Source organism: Monodelphis domestica, chromosome 6, assembly GCF_027887165.1.
Source record: "Monodelphis domestica isolate mMonDom1 chromosome 6, mMonDom1.pri, whole genome shotgun sequence".
Taxonomy (NCBI): domain Eukaryota; kingdom Metazoa; phylum Chordata; class Mammalia; order Didelphimorphia; family Didelphidae; genus Monodelphis; species Monodelphis domestica.
In genome coordinates, this window is record NC_077232.1 from 61,663,875 (window position 1) to 61,681,344 (window position 17,470).

The window sequence follows — 17,470 nt, forward strand, 5'->3', positions numbered from 1 at the left end:
CTTGTCTCAGTTTGTCAATGTCATTCCACAGACAAGGAGGAGTGGAGAGGATGCTGGGCTTGGATACAAGAGACTTGGTTTTAAATTCTGTCACTTGCCACTGATGTGAACCTGAGAAAGTCCCTCAATCTCTCCATGCCTCGCTTTCTTGATTTGTAAAATTAGGAAGGTTGGACTCAATGGTCCTTAAGTTCCCTTCTGGCTTTAAATCTGTGATCTCATGAACTGAAGCCTGAATAGATTTCCCACCAGCTTACTGTACAAGAATAAAGTCCATTTGAGGAAAATAGCTTCCCACATTCACTACATCGAGGTCAGAGATTTAGAGCTGAAAGGCATTCTAGGGATCAGTGAGTCCATTCCCTTCATTTTATAAATGAGGAAACTGAGGCTTGGAAACATTCAGCTAATTGCCAACAGCTTAATAAATGCTTTGGAATTGAATTTCTCTTGCCCCAAGAGCCAATCAATGTAAATTCTACAAGCATCCTACTCTTTCCTCCCCTCAAGCAGTAACTGGTGAGTTGTCCTTTCCTTTCTCAAAGCTGAGCCCCTAAAGGTGGGGCTGTGATGGAGTAGGTACTAATCACATTTATTTGGGGGACATTCATTTAAACAAGCTTTCTTGGACTCATTAAACAAGGAAATAGGACGATTGAATCTTTCTGTCCTGACAGACTCCCATATCCTAGATCCTCTCCTGTTCAGAGTCAGATCCTCCTCCTTAGCCTCAGCCTCCCCCAAAATGATCTCCCAGAAGGCTTCTCACTTTTGATAGCTTCTGAAGTGGAGCCTACAGGATGCTATTTCAACAAAGAAACAGAGGACATCCTTTTGGGGAGAAAATGCTTGGTACAGGATCAAATGCATGAAAAGCAAGGCCAGATCTCCATGCAGCCCTGAGGACAAGGTTAAATATAGCTGGGTCCTTATGGCTCATGTTCTTTCAAGGATTAAAGTCTGGCTTTTGGGGCTATGTGAGCAGCTCTGTGCAGGGGCTCTCAGAGGCTCAGAGAGGCCAGGGATCCTTCCAGGGCTTCAGGCCCTGAGCCATAATCCAAAAAATGAAGACACATAAAGACAATAGGTCGTGCCCCCTGACTCCCCAACAGAGACATAATGCACTAATTATAGAGGGAAAATCTAGCCTTCTTGCCATGTCCTAGTTGACAAGGAGCCTGGGGACCACAGTCCAACTGCTCATCAGTGAATGAGGCTATTCTTTACAGGCTCCGTTTCTGGTCTTCTCGCTACCTAAGGCCTAGACCCAATGGACAGTATGGCTATAGGAGAAAGAATGCAGGATTTGAAGTCCAAGGACCTGGCATCAAATACTTCTATCTAGTTGATGCAGTCAATAGAGCATTGGACCTGTAGTCTGGAGGAACTGAGTTCTAATCCAGTTTCAGACATTTACTAGCTGTGTGACCCTGGGAAAGTCACTTACCTTCTATCTGCCTCAGTTTCCTCATCCATAAGAATGATGTGAAAAAAGACTTGAAAAATAGAGAGGGGCTAGTTTATGAGGAGTTTTAAATGCTAAAGTTTACATTTGATACAAGAAGCAATCTATTTTTATTGTGGGTACAGTAGAAAAATCTCTTTGGTGGCTCTGGAATTATGAGAAGCTGTAGGCAGGGAGACCAATTAGAAGGTCATTACAATGGCAGCTAGGTGACTCAGTGGATAGAATGCCAGACCTAGAGACAGGAGTTCCTGGGTTCAAAACTGGTCTCAGACACTTCTTAGCTGTGTGACCCTGGGCAAGTCACTTAACTCCAATTGCCTAGCCCTTACTGCTTTTCTGTCTTGAAACCAAATAGTTAGTATTGATTCTAAGAAGGAAGGTAAGGGTTTAAAAGAAAAAGAAAATTATTGCAATAATCTAAGGAAGGGGTGATCAGGGCCTGAAAAAAGATAGGTGAAGAGAATATCATGGGGGAATGGTGTAGAGGAAGAAGTGGCAAGATTTGGGGAATGATTAGACATCTGAGGAGTTGAGCTCAATGAGATTGCAAATCTGGGTGATTGGAAGGATGCCAGTACAATAAGAGGGGGAAGATGGAAAGAAGAGTGAGTTGGAGAGGAAAGGAGTTTTACATTGGAAGTGTTATCTGAGATGCCTATAGGCACTTTGAGATGCTAGCGTGGAGCTCAAGAGAGAGACTAGAACTGGATACATAGCTATGGAAATCAGCCACAGAGGGGCAATAACTGAGTTTGTGGGAGCCAATGAGATCATCCATGATGAAGATGGATTTGAACTCACATCTTCCTGGCCCTAGGTCCAGTTTACTATGCCAAGTAGCTGAGAAGAAAGCTAGAGGATAAGAGTTAACAGGGATAAGAGATTTTAGAATAGATTATTTTTAAGTGGTGGGGGAGACTTGGTTTGTAAGCAGCAGGGAAGGAAATAGAGGCTAAGGATCACAGGAGAACAGTCCATTCTTGAGAAAGAAGGGACAATTGAGGGACCAGTCTGCTAGTGGGAGGTGGTAGGATCCAGGGTACAAAGCAGAGTATAAAATGATACAAGGCTTCATTTTTTTATTGAGGTATAAAATCAAATTCTTAGTAGAGAGGAAAGGTTTGAGGAGAGAAAGGAAGGTTTATATCAAACACTATTGTGAGTAGAATATAGAATCGAGTAAGGAGGAGCAGGATTGCCTGGCCTTTTGTTTTTTTTAAATCTTTCAAAGTTTAATTTTACTTTTAGGCAAGTACAGACATAATACACATTTAAAAATCAACATTCTTACCACTTAGCACAAATCAAGATACAGTGCATTAATCAGAGAAAGAGTATTATGTAATTGTAACATTAGATGGAGTCTTTGCCATTTCTTCAGGGGAATGACTTTTTATAATTTCTTTGATGTTCAAGTGCAATGAAATAACCCTGGCACTGCCATGTGTCATTATGAGTTCTTGAGGAAGAATTGCTAATCTCTTAGTCTGAGATCAGGATAGTTCATAAAGCTGCTTTATCATTACTGGTGGAATTAACTGGTCTGAGAGACCAGAGATGACAAGAAAAGATAAGGGCCCTGCTGAGACTAGATAATATAAATTTGTACTCGATCTAATCAGCTTAGGACAGCTAGTTTGCTCAGTGGATAGAGCAGTCTGGAGCTAGGGAGACTCATCATTCTTGAATTTAAATCTGGCCTCAGACACTTACTAGCTGTGTGACCCCAGGCAAATCACTTAACCCTGTTTGCCTCAGTTTCCTCATCTGTAAAATAAGAAGAAAAGGAAATGGTAAACCACTCCAGTTGCTTTGCCAAGAAAACTCCAGAGTCAGACATATGTGAAAAACAACAGTGGAAAAAAAAAACAGACATAAGTGAATAACAACAACAACAACAGCAATAATCAGGATAGTTTCATGACTTCCCCCTGGTTGGTTCAGCAGCATATGAGTCAGATTCAAGAAAGTGGAAGCAATACAGCATTGGGTTTTGGCGAGCCACAATGGGTTATCAGACAATTACACCATTCTCACTGCCTTCTCCTGTGGTTAACTTGTTGTCTACCTTGGTGATTGAGATACATGTTCCCATTTTTCTTCCTCCTTCCTCAAGTACCAGACAAGCCCATACAATACCCAAACTTTCCTTTGTCTTCCTAGACTTTCCATGCATTGAAGGTTCATTCTCCTTGTTATCCTTTCTCTGTCTCTGAAAAGGCCTTGGAGAACTCCAGCTGGTCCTAGTAGGTCATCCCTGACTCTGTATCCCTTTCTAGTCTAGGAGATTCCTGAGGAGTCAAAGAAGTTCTGGATCTCCTGAGTGTTCTTAATGAGGTATGATAAGAACAATAATAATAATAGCTAGTGGTTCCTAATCTGGGGTCTAATCTGTGGATAGATTTCAGGAGGTTCAGAGACTTGAATGGGAAAATATATGTTGCTGTTTTTAGCATCCTCTAATTGAAATGTAATATTTCATTTAATTGCTGAAAAATATTAGTCTGAGAAAGGGCGCTTAGACTTCTCCAGACTGACTGAAGGATCCACAATACAAAAGATGAAGAATCTCTTAGTTAACCTGAGTATCTCAATGTGAAGATAGGGAAACTCAGACCCAGAGAAAGATTAGGACATGCCCAAAAGCTAACCAGGGAGTGGATATCAAAGCCTATCCCAGAGCTCAAGTCACTAGATTCTCTGTACCAGGTATGTGACCATGCATCTTCTTGTCTCCTTTAATTGCCAAAAGTCTGACTGGTCATTTGGATAAAACAAAGGGAAAAACAGAGGCATTTAAGAACTAGAATGACCACCATCTGTCTGCCTGTCTGTTAGTGTGTGTGTCTGTCGGTTGGTTAGTAGGTTGGTCTATCTATCTATCTATCTATCTATCTATCTATCTATCTATCTATCTTTCTTCTTTCTTTCTTTCTTTCTTTCTTTCTTTCTTTCTTTCTTTCTTTCTTTCTTTCTTTCTTTCTTTCTTTCTTTCTTTCTTTCTTTCTTTCTTTCTTTCTTTCTTTCTTTCTTTCTTTCTTTCTTTCTTTCTTTCTTTCTTTCTTTCTTTCTTTCCATCTATCCATCTATCTATCTATCTATCTATCTATCTATCTATCTATCTATCTATCTGTCTATCTGTCTGTCTGTTTGTCTGTCTCTCCATCCATCCATCCATCCATCCATCCATCCATCCATCCATCCATCCATCCATCCATCCATCCATCCTTCCATCTATCCATCCATCCCTCCTTCCCTCCATCCCTCTCTCCCTCATCCCTCTATCATCTATCTCTATGTATGTATCTATCTACCTACCAATGTCTGTCTATCTCTCAAGTTCTCTACCTATCTATGTATCTATATCCATTTACCTGCCTATGTATTATGAAAACATGTATATATGTACCTTTGTCTATATTTCTCTATGCATGTATATCTATCTAGCTACCTATCTATGTCTATCTGTCTATCTATCTGCAAGCGATTATTAGTGCCCTCTTTTTGGTAGGCATAGAAGATGGAGTTCTGGACTTCAGGAGAACTTTCTATGAATAAGGAAAGGCTGTGATATTATAGGGATGAGGGACAAAAAAGGTGACTGAGTAGGGCAGGCTAGTAAAGACAGATCAGCTGAGATGACTTTCCCCTGGATATTGCAGGTGTCTTCCTAACAAGTGCCAGCCATCCGTGATGATGTGAACCACCTTGGCTATGCTGGATAGAATCAAGCAGGATTGCTGGAGCCAAATGTTAAATTTTCACTGCAAGCATTTACTCCTTAGATTTCAACTGCAAATGATGTTATTTTGCTAATTGTTTAAACTCAAGAAAATGATAGTGAAATCTTAATAATGCAAATCAATAAAGTGTGTCCTTGGACTTTTGGGGAGGGATGGGGAAGAGCTGGTTGTTAAACATTTACCAGCGTACCCCATTTTCATGATTTAGATGCCACCTTTTTATTCTTGCTCTGGAGAGAGGAGTTCCATATTTAGGGTGTCCAAACTCAGGACTCCCAAGGCCTGAAGGTACTAGGGGGAACTTGGATAATTTTCTCCTAGTGATTACTTGTCCAATATGTATTCCCCAGACCTATTTTCAGGCAGTCCCATTCTCCTCAAGTTGGTGATGTAATCTCCAAGCTGTTTGCTGATCTTCACTTTGTTTATCAACTTCAGCCTCCAAGAAGCCACAGAGATGTGGATCTTCACGATGCTTTGCTATATTGTAAAGAGCCAACAGTTTCTTGTTAAGGGACTATAAAGTGGGAACTAAGAGTCTTTAATTGCTTAAACCCAATTGGGCTTCTGCCACCGCTGAGTAGAGAGGACAAAAACCCTTTTTTGGGTGACTAGAAGAGCTCTGCTGTCTTTTTAGTCTCTCTTTTCTTATGGTTCAGGAACTCCAAAGCTTTTGGTCCCAGCGAGGCCACACCCAGGGAGAAGAGGGCTCAGTAAGCCCCAGAAGTCCAGGCTCAGGTCAAGATCAGCCCTTTCAGACTGGGCAGGCTTGGCTTGGATCAGTCTCCAAATGTTGGAAGGAAGGGTCTGGGCTCCTGGCTGGCTAAGCCAGTGCCAACTTCCTCCTTGAGCTGCCCAAGGATCTGAGGTAGGACCAGCAGTCTAGGGGCATCCCCTCGATGCTCATCTCCTTCCCTCCTAGGCCATGGCTCCCTTCCTCCCTCTCCCCTGGTAGGCATTCCTAGGCGAAGACACCCTCCAACTTTGGCCTGGTTCTGAGTCAGGCGCCTTTTACAGGCTGGCTGCTTGTGTGGCCAGAGAGGGGAAGATGTACCCAAGATAGGGTGTGGGGGGAGCAAGGAGCCCCAAGCCCCCTCAGGGCCCGGCAAATGGCTGAATGTATGTGGAGGGAGTGTGGGGAGGCGGAGATGGGGGGTGGCTATTTTTCCTTCCCCAACAGAGGAACCCTAGTCCAGTCCCAGCCCAGTCCAGCCTCCTGAGCCTCCCTGGGGGGCTGGGCTTTCGGAGTCCCTGAAACAGGAGAAAGGGGCTTGGAGGAATTTAAGGCTTTCTCTCCCAGCTCCCTGCCAGGGCAGGACAAGCAGGCAGGCAGGACAAGCAGACAGGCAGGCAGGCAACAGGACTGGGAGCTCAGAGGGAGGCCCTGAAGGGAGCAGCTTCCAGCCAGCGGAGCCAGATCTAACATTGACCTTAAATGGTAAAAGCTCCCCAGAGTGGAAGAGAGGCTGGCCAGAGGGGGAAAGGGGCTAACTCGGCTTTAGGTAAGTAAACCGGGAACCAAGAATAACCTGCTGCCTCCTCCTGCCTCCCAGACAGGAGGGACCCAAGTTGGACTCCTTAAAGGTACAGTGCATCATTCTTGTCTTGCTTCCTTGCCTTGGGTGACTCTTTTCTTTGTGTTGAGTTTTGGCTGGAGCTCCTGGGTTTGTTTCTTTTTTTTTTCCTTTAAAAAAAGGTGGGGGAAGAATCTTGCTGGGCAGAATGTTAATCAGCCCCATTCTTCATCTTCTTGATGAAGCCCCAGGGTGAGGAAGATAAAGACCAGGTCCTGGCATCCAGCCCTGGGGGCAAGGGGGGGTGTTAATTAAGGTAGGTAAGTGGGGGGGGGGAATGCCAGCCTGCGTTCCCAAAGCAAGGTCTTTTGGGAAGGAATTAGTGGTGTGCCCTCGGAGCCGTAGCTGGGCGAGGGCTCGCTGTGACCAAAGGCAAGGGGCAAGGGTGAGAGGTCCCTTCACTCTTGCTCTTCCTCAAGCAGGGCAGCCTCAGTGGGCCACTGCCTGGGCTCTGGAGTTTCCATTCATTCTCAGTCCTTTTCTGATCCTGAGATGCACTGGGGGGCAGCTGAGCGTTGGTAGCAGGTAGATTAACTTGTCATCTTCCCAGGAGGGCTGAGCGCCAGTCAGTTCAGATGGGCACTGCTGTGCAGCCCAGCTGGTGGCTCTGTTTTAAGGTTGGGGCAAACATCGAAGCTCCAGAATTTAGATCCGAGATGGAGCTGCAAGCCATTCCTCTTGCTGGAGCAGCAGCCTGCTTCTCCCTCTCTTAACACATCACAAGAACATCCTTGGATTTACCAAACATATTCCTGGAGCCTGAACTCCTCAGGTGTCTGGCCAGATTCTCCCTGGGGACAGATAAGAAAAAGTCTTATCAAGTTGTGTTAGAAAGCCTCAAGGGGCCAGAGATTTATAGGTGGGTTCCAGAGGAACTAGGTTCAGGCTGCTGCTGGTTTGTGAAGCACTGGTTCTTTCTCCTTAATCAGAAATGAGTCTTGGGAGCTTTTCTGAGCCTTGGTTTCTACATCAGTATGATTTGAGAATTGTTGGCCTCAGTGTAGTGGAAAGAACATAGGGCTGGGAGTCAGGGGACCTGGGTTCTAAACTAGCCTCTATGTGACTTCCAGCAAGTGAGTTCTCTTTTCATAGGACCATAGATCCTCTCTGGACCTCAGCTTCCCTATTTGTAAAATGGGGAGTGGCTGATCTTGGTTCTATGATCATATGATTTGTTTGATTCCTTCAAGCTCTAAAACTGTATGAATCTATAGAATGATGGAAGGATTGATTTGTAGCAAAGAAAAGATGTGTTAGGTGAGAGAAATGAAGAGGAGAAATAGAGAAAACTTGGCTCTGATGGGGACACACAACTCTGGCCAATGTAAATAGTTTCTTTAAGTAGAGTATCCGTCTTGATAAATTGAGGTTTTAGTACATCTTTTCTCCTAAGAGTATTCCTAGGGGGAGGATGGATGTTTATTCATTGCTGTAAGGCAGGAATTCTTAACCTTTTTGGTGTCAGGGACTCCTCTGGCAATCTGGTGAAGCCTATGGAATCCTCAGAATAATTTTTTTTAATGCATCAAATAAAATACATAGGATTACAAAGGAAACCAATTATATTGAAATCCAGTTAAATGAGCAGCTAGATTGTACAGTGGTTAGAGCACCAGCCTGGAGTCAGGAATACCTGAATTCAAATCCAGCCATAGACACTTACTAGCTGTATGACCATGAACTAGTCGCTTAACTCTGTCTCAGTTTCCTCATCTGCAAAATGAGCTGGAGAAGGAAATGGCAAACCACTCTAATGTCTTTGCCAAGAAAACCCCAAAATGGGTCATGAAGAATGTGATATGACTGAAAAATGACTGAACAGTTACTGTTTTTAAAAAAATGGTTAACAGACCCAGAGCCCTTGTTATAAAGTAAAATGGTTGTTCTCTTTTTTCTTCTAGTGAATTTTTGCAGCAGTAAGTAACATAGCCAGTATGATTCCTTTCAGGTTTAGTAAGTTAATTCTCATGGAAAGATAAATTACTACCCTGCTTGTAATAGCTGACATTAATTATCTCTTGACAATAGTTGCATCATCTCATTTGACCCTCAGTGGAATTAAGGGCTACAGGTTTTATTATTCCAATTTTATAGATGAAGAAACTGAGGCTGTGTGTGAGGTTTAAGTGATACATCCATGATCACATAGTTACTAACTCACAGAGTCAAGATTCAAACCCAGGCCATCTTGATCCCTGGTACAGGACTGTAATTATTAGGCAACACATGAGAGGGTGGAAAACCATAAAAGAGTATAAAATAGGATGTGTGCGTGTGTTTCTTTTGCCTACAGAATTCAATAAGGCATGACAGAAAATATGTTTCCTAAGTGGGTCCTTTTTACTTCTGAGACTTAGATGATAAATTAGAGAAGGGATCAAAGATGATCAAGTTTGGGGCAGCTGGGTGGCTCAGTGTACAGAACCTAGAGTTGGGAGGGTCTGGGTTCAAATTCAACCTCAGACACTAACTAGTTGTTTCTTCCTGGGCAAGTCACTTAATCTCCATTGCCTAGCCCTTGCCCTTCTGTTTTAGAGTTGTTACTAAGGCAGAAAGCAAGGTGTGTGTGTGTGTGTGTGTGTGTGTGTGTGTGTGTGTGTGTGTGTGTGTGTGTGTGTGTGTAAGGATAACCAAGTCCTGGGTAACCCAAAATTTACACATGGACTCAGTACCAATGATATTGACAAATCTTATGAACCAATCAGCCCACATTTACTAAGTGTTCCCTACTGATGCTCTAGAAACACAAAGACAAAATGAAATCTTCTTGAAGATTTTGCATTCTAATAGGAGAGATGTCATGAGCACCAGCAGCAAGGTAGCATAGTGAATAACGAATCAGGTCTAGAGTCAGGAAGACCTGAATTCAAATCCAGCTTCAGACACTTACTAGCTGTGTGACCCTGAGCAAGTTGCTTAACTCTGTTTATCTCAGTTTCCTCATCTGTGAAATGAACTGGAGAAAGAAATGGCAAACCATCCCAGTAGCTTTGCCAAGAAAACCTCATATAGGGTCATGAAGAGTTGGATGTGGCTGAAAACAGCTCATGAGCACATAGAAATAGATGGAAAATGAATACAAAATGGGTTTGGGGAGAATTCACTGGCTGCCAAGGTAGCAGGAAAAGTTCTGCATTTCGCTAAAGACAGATTTTTTGAATTGTGAGAGAGTGGAGAGAAATAAAATATGAGGCACCGGCTTCTGCTGACGGAGATAGAACTTCAAAGCTTGAGAATGAAGGGCTTTGGAAGCATCACTGCTGAAAGTGGACTTTTTTTCAGATTGTTGAATTTTAGTCTTCCCATAGACTTAGCGTCCCTTTGTAGTAAACACACAGGCTCATAAGATCCATAGTTTAAGAGCTTGGAGTCCAATTCCAAAGAAAGTGACACCCAGAGAGATAAAGTAATTTGTCCAAGGACCCATAGGAAGTAATGTAATCAGGTAGTACAAGATGAGATTTGGACCCAGGTCCTCTAATTGCAAAGTCAGGGCACTTTCCAATAAACCAGTAGAATATAAGAAGGGTTAATGTCTGGCCAGCTTTCTCTCAACCTCAGAAACAGACTTTTGGTTCACCTCATTTACCAGGATAAATGAAGCATCGATTTTCAACAGCTTATGCCACTGAGGCATAGGATAAAAGTCTGCAGAGGACAGGCTTCTCCCCTCCCTACTTCCTAATTCTCTGATGTGTCTCTGATCATGGAACCATCCCTTCAGCCACATTTTCTACTGCCTGGTTCTGGAAGCTAGCTTTCTAAGGGCTAAGAGCCACTTTCAGAGAAGGGAGAAAAAGCTGGGTTCTTATTCATGGTATGGAGCAGCAGGGGGAAGAACAGAGTCCATATACTGCATTCCTTTCGACAGGAATATGGTAAAGATGTGGGGTCTCAATACATAGTGATATGCAGACTTTTGGGAATAGGAGAAATCAGGAACAACATCATCCTCTCAATGGCAACACCCTGGCCTATGAACACTGGTGAACTCCAACAAGACCTTCAAGGAGAGACAGATATCCAATCCACATGGCTTTCTGTGCTGAGATGCTGGGGATGTCTTTGGTTGCACCCATGCCTGCGACTTTGGATTAGCCCCCTGCTTTAAAAACAAAGACATTCTTTATGGGAGAAGGGGAAGGAGTCTGTCCACCAGGGCATCTGGCCATCATTCAGTGACTGAATGCTTTGTGCGAGAGCTCTGTGATGGTTGTATCCTCAGAGCAGAATTCACACCTTCTGCGTATCCTGAATTGTGGAACAGAACTAAATCATCACCTGGGAAAGGGAAAATGAATGAATAAAACCAGAAGAGGAATGATCTGATATACTACTAGGCGGTGGTGTATATTGAATACCATTCAATTAGTGATTATTAAATTAAATAGTTCCACGCACTATGCTAAGGGCAAGTGATACAAAGATAAAATGTTATTAGAAAATTACAAATATGTTAAATATTATTAGAAAACAAATCATGTAAGATGAGATAATGATATAAGATAGGAGATAGATATTGGGTGAGTTGAATGATGGGAAGATATCACAGAGGTCAACAGCTAGCTTTTATGTGAGATCTGTCCTGATCTCACCAGATGCTAGTTCCTTCCTCCTCTAAATTACCTGGAATTTATTTCGTTTGTGCTTATATGGGCACATAAATGTATCTAATTGACATCTATATCTGTATTTATGTCTCTATATTTGATATGTGTGTTATTGTTGTTCAGTCCTTTTTCAGTCTTGTCTGACCCTTCATGACCTCATTTGTCCTTTTCTTGGCAGAGATATTGGAGTGATTTGCCATTTTCTTCTCCAGTTCATTTGACCAATGAGGAAACTGAGGCAAATAGGGTAAATGTACTTGCTTAGAGTCAAACAGCTAGTAAGTGACTGAGGCTGGATTTGAACTCAGAAGGATGAGTCTTTCCTGACTCCAGGCCAGGCACTTTATCCACTGTGTAATCTAATATGTGTGCAACCTGTGTATGCTGTCTCTTAACTTACAATGTCAAATTCTTGGGAATTAACTGTCAATTTTGTCTTTATATTCACAGTCCTTAGCAAAGTATTTGAGACTTGGCAGTCACATACTAAATGCTTGCTGATTGACTAAAAAACTCACCATGAGTCCCTACAATGTGCAGTCTGGTCCTGGATAGCTAAGACATCAATGCACCTAAAAAGCAAATGATAATATAAGATGATACAATGATATAAGATGATATAAGGCCCTAGACGACTCAATGAATAGAATGCATGGCCAGGAGTCAGGAATACCTGAGTTCAAATCCAGCTGCAGACATTAGCTGTGTGACCCTAGACAAATCATTTAACCCTGTTTGCCTCAGTTTCCTCATCTGGAAAATGAGCTGGAGAAGGAAATGACAAACCACTCCTATTTTTCTGACAAGAAAACTCCAAAAGGTCATGAAGAGTTGGACACAATTGAAAGGACTGAACAACAACAAATGACATAAGGTACAAATTAAGTACTGAATGAGTTGTTTGGGTATTTAAGTGTCTATTACTTAAATAATAGCTATTCAGAGGATTCCCTCCTTGACAGTGTCACAAAGGGGCAATTCTTGAGAAAGTGTGGAGTTATTTTTCATGGTATCTTCAAAAGTTATGTTTGTAACAGAGAAATTATAAGTAAAGGAAGAAACACTTGTTAGAAAACCTGGGTTTGTGTCCAGTGCGACCTTAAGGCCAAGTCCCTGGACCTCTATAGGCCTCAGTTTCCTTATCTGTAAAATAAGAAAATTGGATGAGGTGATGTGGTTCATAGGATTATAAATCTGGAATTAGAAGGGACCTCAGAGGCTCTCTACTCCAGACTGCTCCCCTCCATTTTGTAGATAAGCAAGTGACTTGGACAGGAAGTATCAGAGACAAGATTTGAACCTAAATCCTGACTTGAAAGTCTTGACCTTTCCTAGAGTTTCTTCTGGCTTTATGTGAGCCTGTCTTTTTAAACATTTCAGGTGTTCCTTTACCATTCGACAAAATGGCATGATGGAGACCTCAACTCTAATACTTGATCTTCCATTAACTCATGGGGTATTCTCAGACTAGTTACCATTCCTCCCCCATCCTTCCTGGGTCTTAGCTTCTTTCTCAAAAAGCATTGGGTTTGATGTTTCCCAAGATCCCTTCCAGTCCTGACAGGCTGAGATTCCAGGAAGGACTTTCTCATTGCTTTCTCAAGCTCCAGTGCTTAAATCCGGCCATGTGAGCCCATCTCAGGGATTATTTTGTGTATTCAAGAACAGCTGTCTGGATCCTCCTGGGCGCCACTGTTTTTGTCATGGGAGGTTGGTTTGTTCAAAGACAACAGTCCTATTTATTGTCCTCAGAAAACATTATTGTGAGGGTGAGGCTCCATATCTTATTTCTATAAGGCTCTGGTCTTCATTGTCCCGTAGAAGAGCATGATGGAGACTGGTAGTCTCCAAATGACTTGGAGTTGACATTTTTTTAAGTTTACAGACCATAACATGTTCTGCCCTATTTAAACCTCACCACAGGTGATGTGGGTAGTACCATTATTGTTAGGGAAGCAACATAATTATAGTGGAGAATCTTGGATTTGGAGTCAAAGGACCTGGATTCAAGTTCTAGCTTGGCCACCGTGTGATCTTGGGTGAGTTTTTTAACCTCTTTGTTTTCTCATCTCTCAAATGAGGGGGTTTGGATTCTTCAGTTCTAAGTCCATGATCCTACGCGTCCCATTTTACAGAAGAGTTAGTCAATCAATCGTGTCAAAATTGTCTACTACATGACATGTATATGCACGTATATGTGTCATATACACATATGTATGTGTCATGTACATATATGTGTACATGTAATTTTACACACACACACACACACACACACACACACACACATATATATATATATATATATATATATGGCTATTTGGTTAGGAAATAATATTAAAGAGATTACTATGTCCTGGGCACTGTGCTAAGTGCCTGGGATACAAAAAGAGGAAAAAGATAGTCCATGTCCTTAAGGAGTTTACAATCAAATGGAAGAAACAACATGCAAACAAATCGAAACACAGCAAAGTACACACAGGATAAATAGAACATAATTAAAAGAGGGAAGGCACTGGAATTAAGAGGTGTTAAAGAACATTTTCCCGTAGAAGATGCTATTTTAAATGAGGAGGTCTGAATTTAGAGTGGAGAAGGGAGAGCATGCTAGGTATGGGGGACAGTCAGAGAAATGCCTGGAATCAAGAGATAGAGTATCTTTTAGTGAAACAGCCAGGAGCCCAGGGTCACTGGATGAAAGAGTACTTGGCTAGAAGGAATGTGTAAGAAGATCGGAAAGGTAGGAGAAAGCTAGGCTATGAAGGGCTTTGAATGCCAAACAGAGGAGTTTGTATTTGATCCTGGAGGTAATAGGGAGCCACTGGAGTTTATTGAGCAGGGGGGTGACAAGGTCAGAATTGCACTTTAGGTAAATAATTTTAGTGGCATGGGTTGAAGTGGAGAGAGACTTCAGGCAGAGCTATCAGAAGGTATTGATGCTTGTTGACTACAGGAGTGGGGTGGGAGGAGGGGAGGGAAAGAACACGAATCATGTAACCATGGAAAAATATTCTAAATTAATTAAATAAAATCTTTCAAATTAAAATTTATTTTAAAAAAGAAGGTATTGAAATAATCCAGGTGTGATGGGATGAGGCAGTGGACCAGAGGGGTGACAGTGTCAGAAGAGGGAAGGAGGCATATTTAAGACATGCTGCAAAGATGCCGTTGTCAGGCTGTCCTTTCCCTTGCATGGACTTGGGGTGCTATATCATTTGTTCCCTTAGAATGATTAAAAGAGTTTTAAGCCTATTCCCCCAGTGAGAGAAAGGAGTAACTGAAGTTGTAGGACGCAGTCTCTGGGTTAGTGTGAGCCTATACAACAGAGTATCTTATCCTGGTATCCTTGAGATTCCTGGTGTGAACCAGTGCTGTTAGATATGGAGGATATTCAATGATGTAGCCTCCATGGATTTAATTTATTTCAGTCCAAACTACATTTGTTAAGTACAAAGTACCTACTATGTACTTCTTGTCCAACTTGTCAAATCTCTCGTGGGCAGTCCTAGGCAGACAGAAAAGGGCTATATAGACTAGGAAGACGAAGCTCCCTTCCTTCTCCCATCCCACATGGGCATCCCTTACCTAAAAACCTCAGGCCCCCGAATGGCCCCAAAGGGAAATCTAGAGCTGTCTAACACACAGAACAGCCTGAGCCTGCTCAGAGATTAGAGGTATATAGAGAGTGGATATAATGCTAGATTGAGAGTCCCAATGACCCAGGTTTGAATCCCACCTTTGGGCATGTCAATCTCTCTCAGCCTCAGTTTCTTCATCTATAAAATGGAGGTAATAAGAGCATTTATGGCCCAGGGTTGTTTTTTGAGAATAAAATAAAATAAAGATTACAAAACATTTTTAGCAAACCTTAAAGCATCCTATAAATGTTAGCTATGTTGATGGTGATGCCAAGGTTATGCCAGCAATCACTGCACAGAGCAAGGCAATGGGTGAGTTCCTGGAAGCTTGTCTGAAGGGGAGGGTTATGCAATCAATCTTGTTCCCCTTCCCCCTTCCAACCTCTTTCTTATCTTTAGTCTTGAATATGTGAGCTTTCTGCCAAGATACTTTACAAAAATCCTAATAAAATGCCTTAGTCATGTCCCCTTTTGAAACTCAATAAAATTTAATAAACGTCTATTAAACACTTAACTGTGTCCTTGGCCCTGTACTAGGTGCCAGGGATACAAAGACAAAAAGCAATAATAAAAACTATGCAACACTTCCTGCCCCCAAGGAGTTTATACTCCATGTTAGAGGATGCAAAATGCACGTGGAGAGTATGGATTAGAGTCAATCTTTTGGTCATGTCTGACTCTGTGACTCCATTTGGGGTTTTCTGGGTAAAGTGGTGGAGTGATTTGCATTTCCTATCCCAGCTCCTTTTATAGATGAGGAAACTGAGGCCAATAGAATGAAGTAACTTGTCCAGGGTCTCACAGATAGTAAGCGTCTGAGGCTGGATTTGAACTTGGGAAGGTGAATCTTCCTGATTTGAAGCCTTTTGAAAAAAATATATATATAGCAAATTCAAGAGGAAGAGGATGCTACTAAGGGGAGGAACTCCTCATCTTTGAGCTGTCACCTGAAGGAAATTAGAGATCCCATGAGGCAGAGGGGAAGAGAGAGTGTATTCCAGACATGGGGGGGGGGGCACTTATACAAAGAGAGAGAGCTTGGAGATTATTATAATTTTAAACCCTTACCTTCTGTCTTAAAATCAGCATTAAATATCAGTTTCAAGGCAGAAGAGTAGTAAGGAATTGGCAAGTGGGATTAAGTGACTTGCCCAGGGTCACACGATTACATTGTTTGAGGTCAAATTTGAACCCAGATTCTATAATTTCCAAGCCTGGGTCTCTATCCACTGAGCCATCCACTTGCCCCTGCAGCTGGGGATAATTGTTATGTGTAGGGAATAGCAAATAAGTCGGTCTGTCTTCAATGGGAAATTCATGAAGAGAAGTTCTATGAAACAAAAGTGGAAAGAAAGGTAGAAGCTAGATAGTGAAGTTTGAAATGACAGTGTAAGGATTCCTTCTACTTATATGGAAAATAAGCATCCTGTATTTTGTCCTCGAGGCCATAAGGAACCCTGGGAGGTTTTTGATTTGGGGGATTACATTATCAGATCTGTGGCAGGCAGAGTTAAGAGTCAAGGGGCATTCTCAGGTCAGCAAGCCTAGATACTATAATCAGTGGAATCCCTTCATTGGGATTTATAGTTTACTTGAGTTCAAGGGAATCTCAAAGGGCAGCCAGCATCTTGAGAGATGGATAGAGAAGCTGCCCAAGCCCACTTAAAATTTCTCCCCTCCTCCCCTTTTCCCTTGACTGCCAAGGTTCTCCCTGTCAGCATCTCTCAGCCCCAAAGGACTGATGCTGTTTCCTTGGTGGAAAGAATGTACCGTCCACTTGGATTATTCAGCGGGGAAGGATTTTCTATTATCTCGAGCTAAATTTAGGTTGTTATAGACATGGATGGGGTTCATTCTGTCCCTTTGTATGGGGTCCCATTGCCCCTGGAGTCTGACATCAAAACAGACTGGCAGCAGCATCCTAGAAGGAGTAAGACTACTGGGGTGAAGAACCTCAGGGGTCTGCCACGGGGGTCCTGGAAACCTTTGTCCAGTTCCAGACATAGAGCTCCTATAGTTTCTAAAACACAGGGAGTTGCCTAGGCACAGCTATAGGGAAAAGAGTTTTATTTACAAGAAAAAGTCTAATACTTTAGATTTCCCAAATGTCACGGGGGTGCTCCACAATTATTCTGTTTAATCGGAAGTCAGAGACAGGGTCTCTTGGATCACTGGGCTTTGGACATGAGGAATGGAGCCATCGCCCATCACAGACTGCTGACCTGTCAGCTCTACTAACATGGGAGGACCTTTAACTTTCAGTATCACAAAACAAGGTGGCCTCTGCCATTGGAGTTCTGAATGACAACAGCGCTGGTCACCCCTGTAGTTCTCTCTTCCTGCAGCATCCAGGTGCTGAGCTGAACTGACCTACTGAGTGGAGACTAGCCCGAAGGGTGATGCCTGTGCCCAAAGTGTAGACCTCAGTGATTTCCCAAGA

The 17,470-nt window shown here is 42.5% G+C and overlaps 1 protein-coding gene across 8 annotated transcripts in view; it reads left to right on the forward strand.

Annotated features, from left to right (window-relative positions):
- The window catches only part of IRAG1 (inositol 1,4,5-triphosphate receptor associated 1), a 233,145-nt gene that overhangs the window by 78,877 nt on the left and 136,798 nt on the right, over positions 1-17,470 (forward strand). For 2 of the 8 annotated variants that reach the window (XM_056802091.1, XM_056802093.1), the window contains exon 1: positions 6,369-6,795. The exons of 4 other annotated variants lie outside the window; for them this stretch is intronic. The gene's annotated coding sequence lies outside the window, so the exon portion shown is untranslated. Of the gene's footprint in view, positions 1-6,330; positions 6,796-17,470 lie in introns of those variants that run through there. 2 more of the 8 variants (XM_056802085.1, XM_056802089.1) reach the window with 2 other exon arrangements.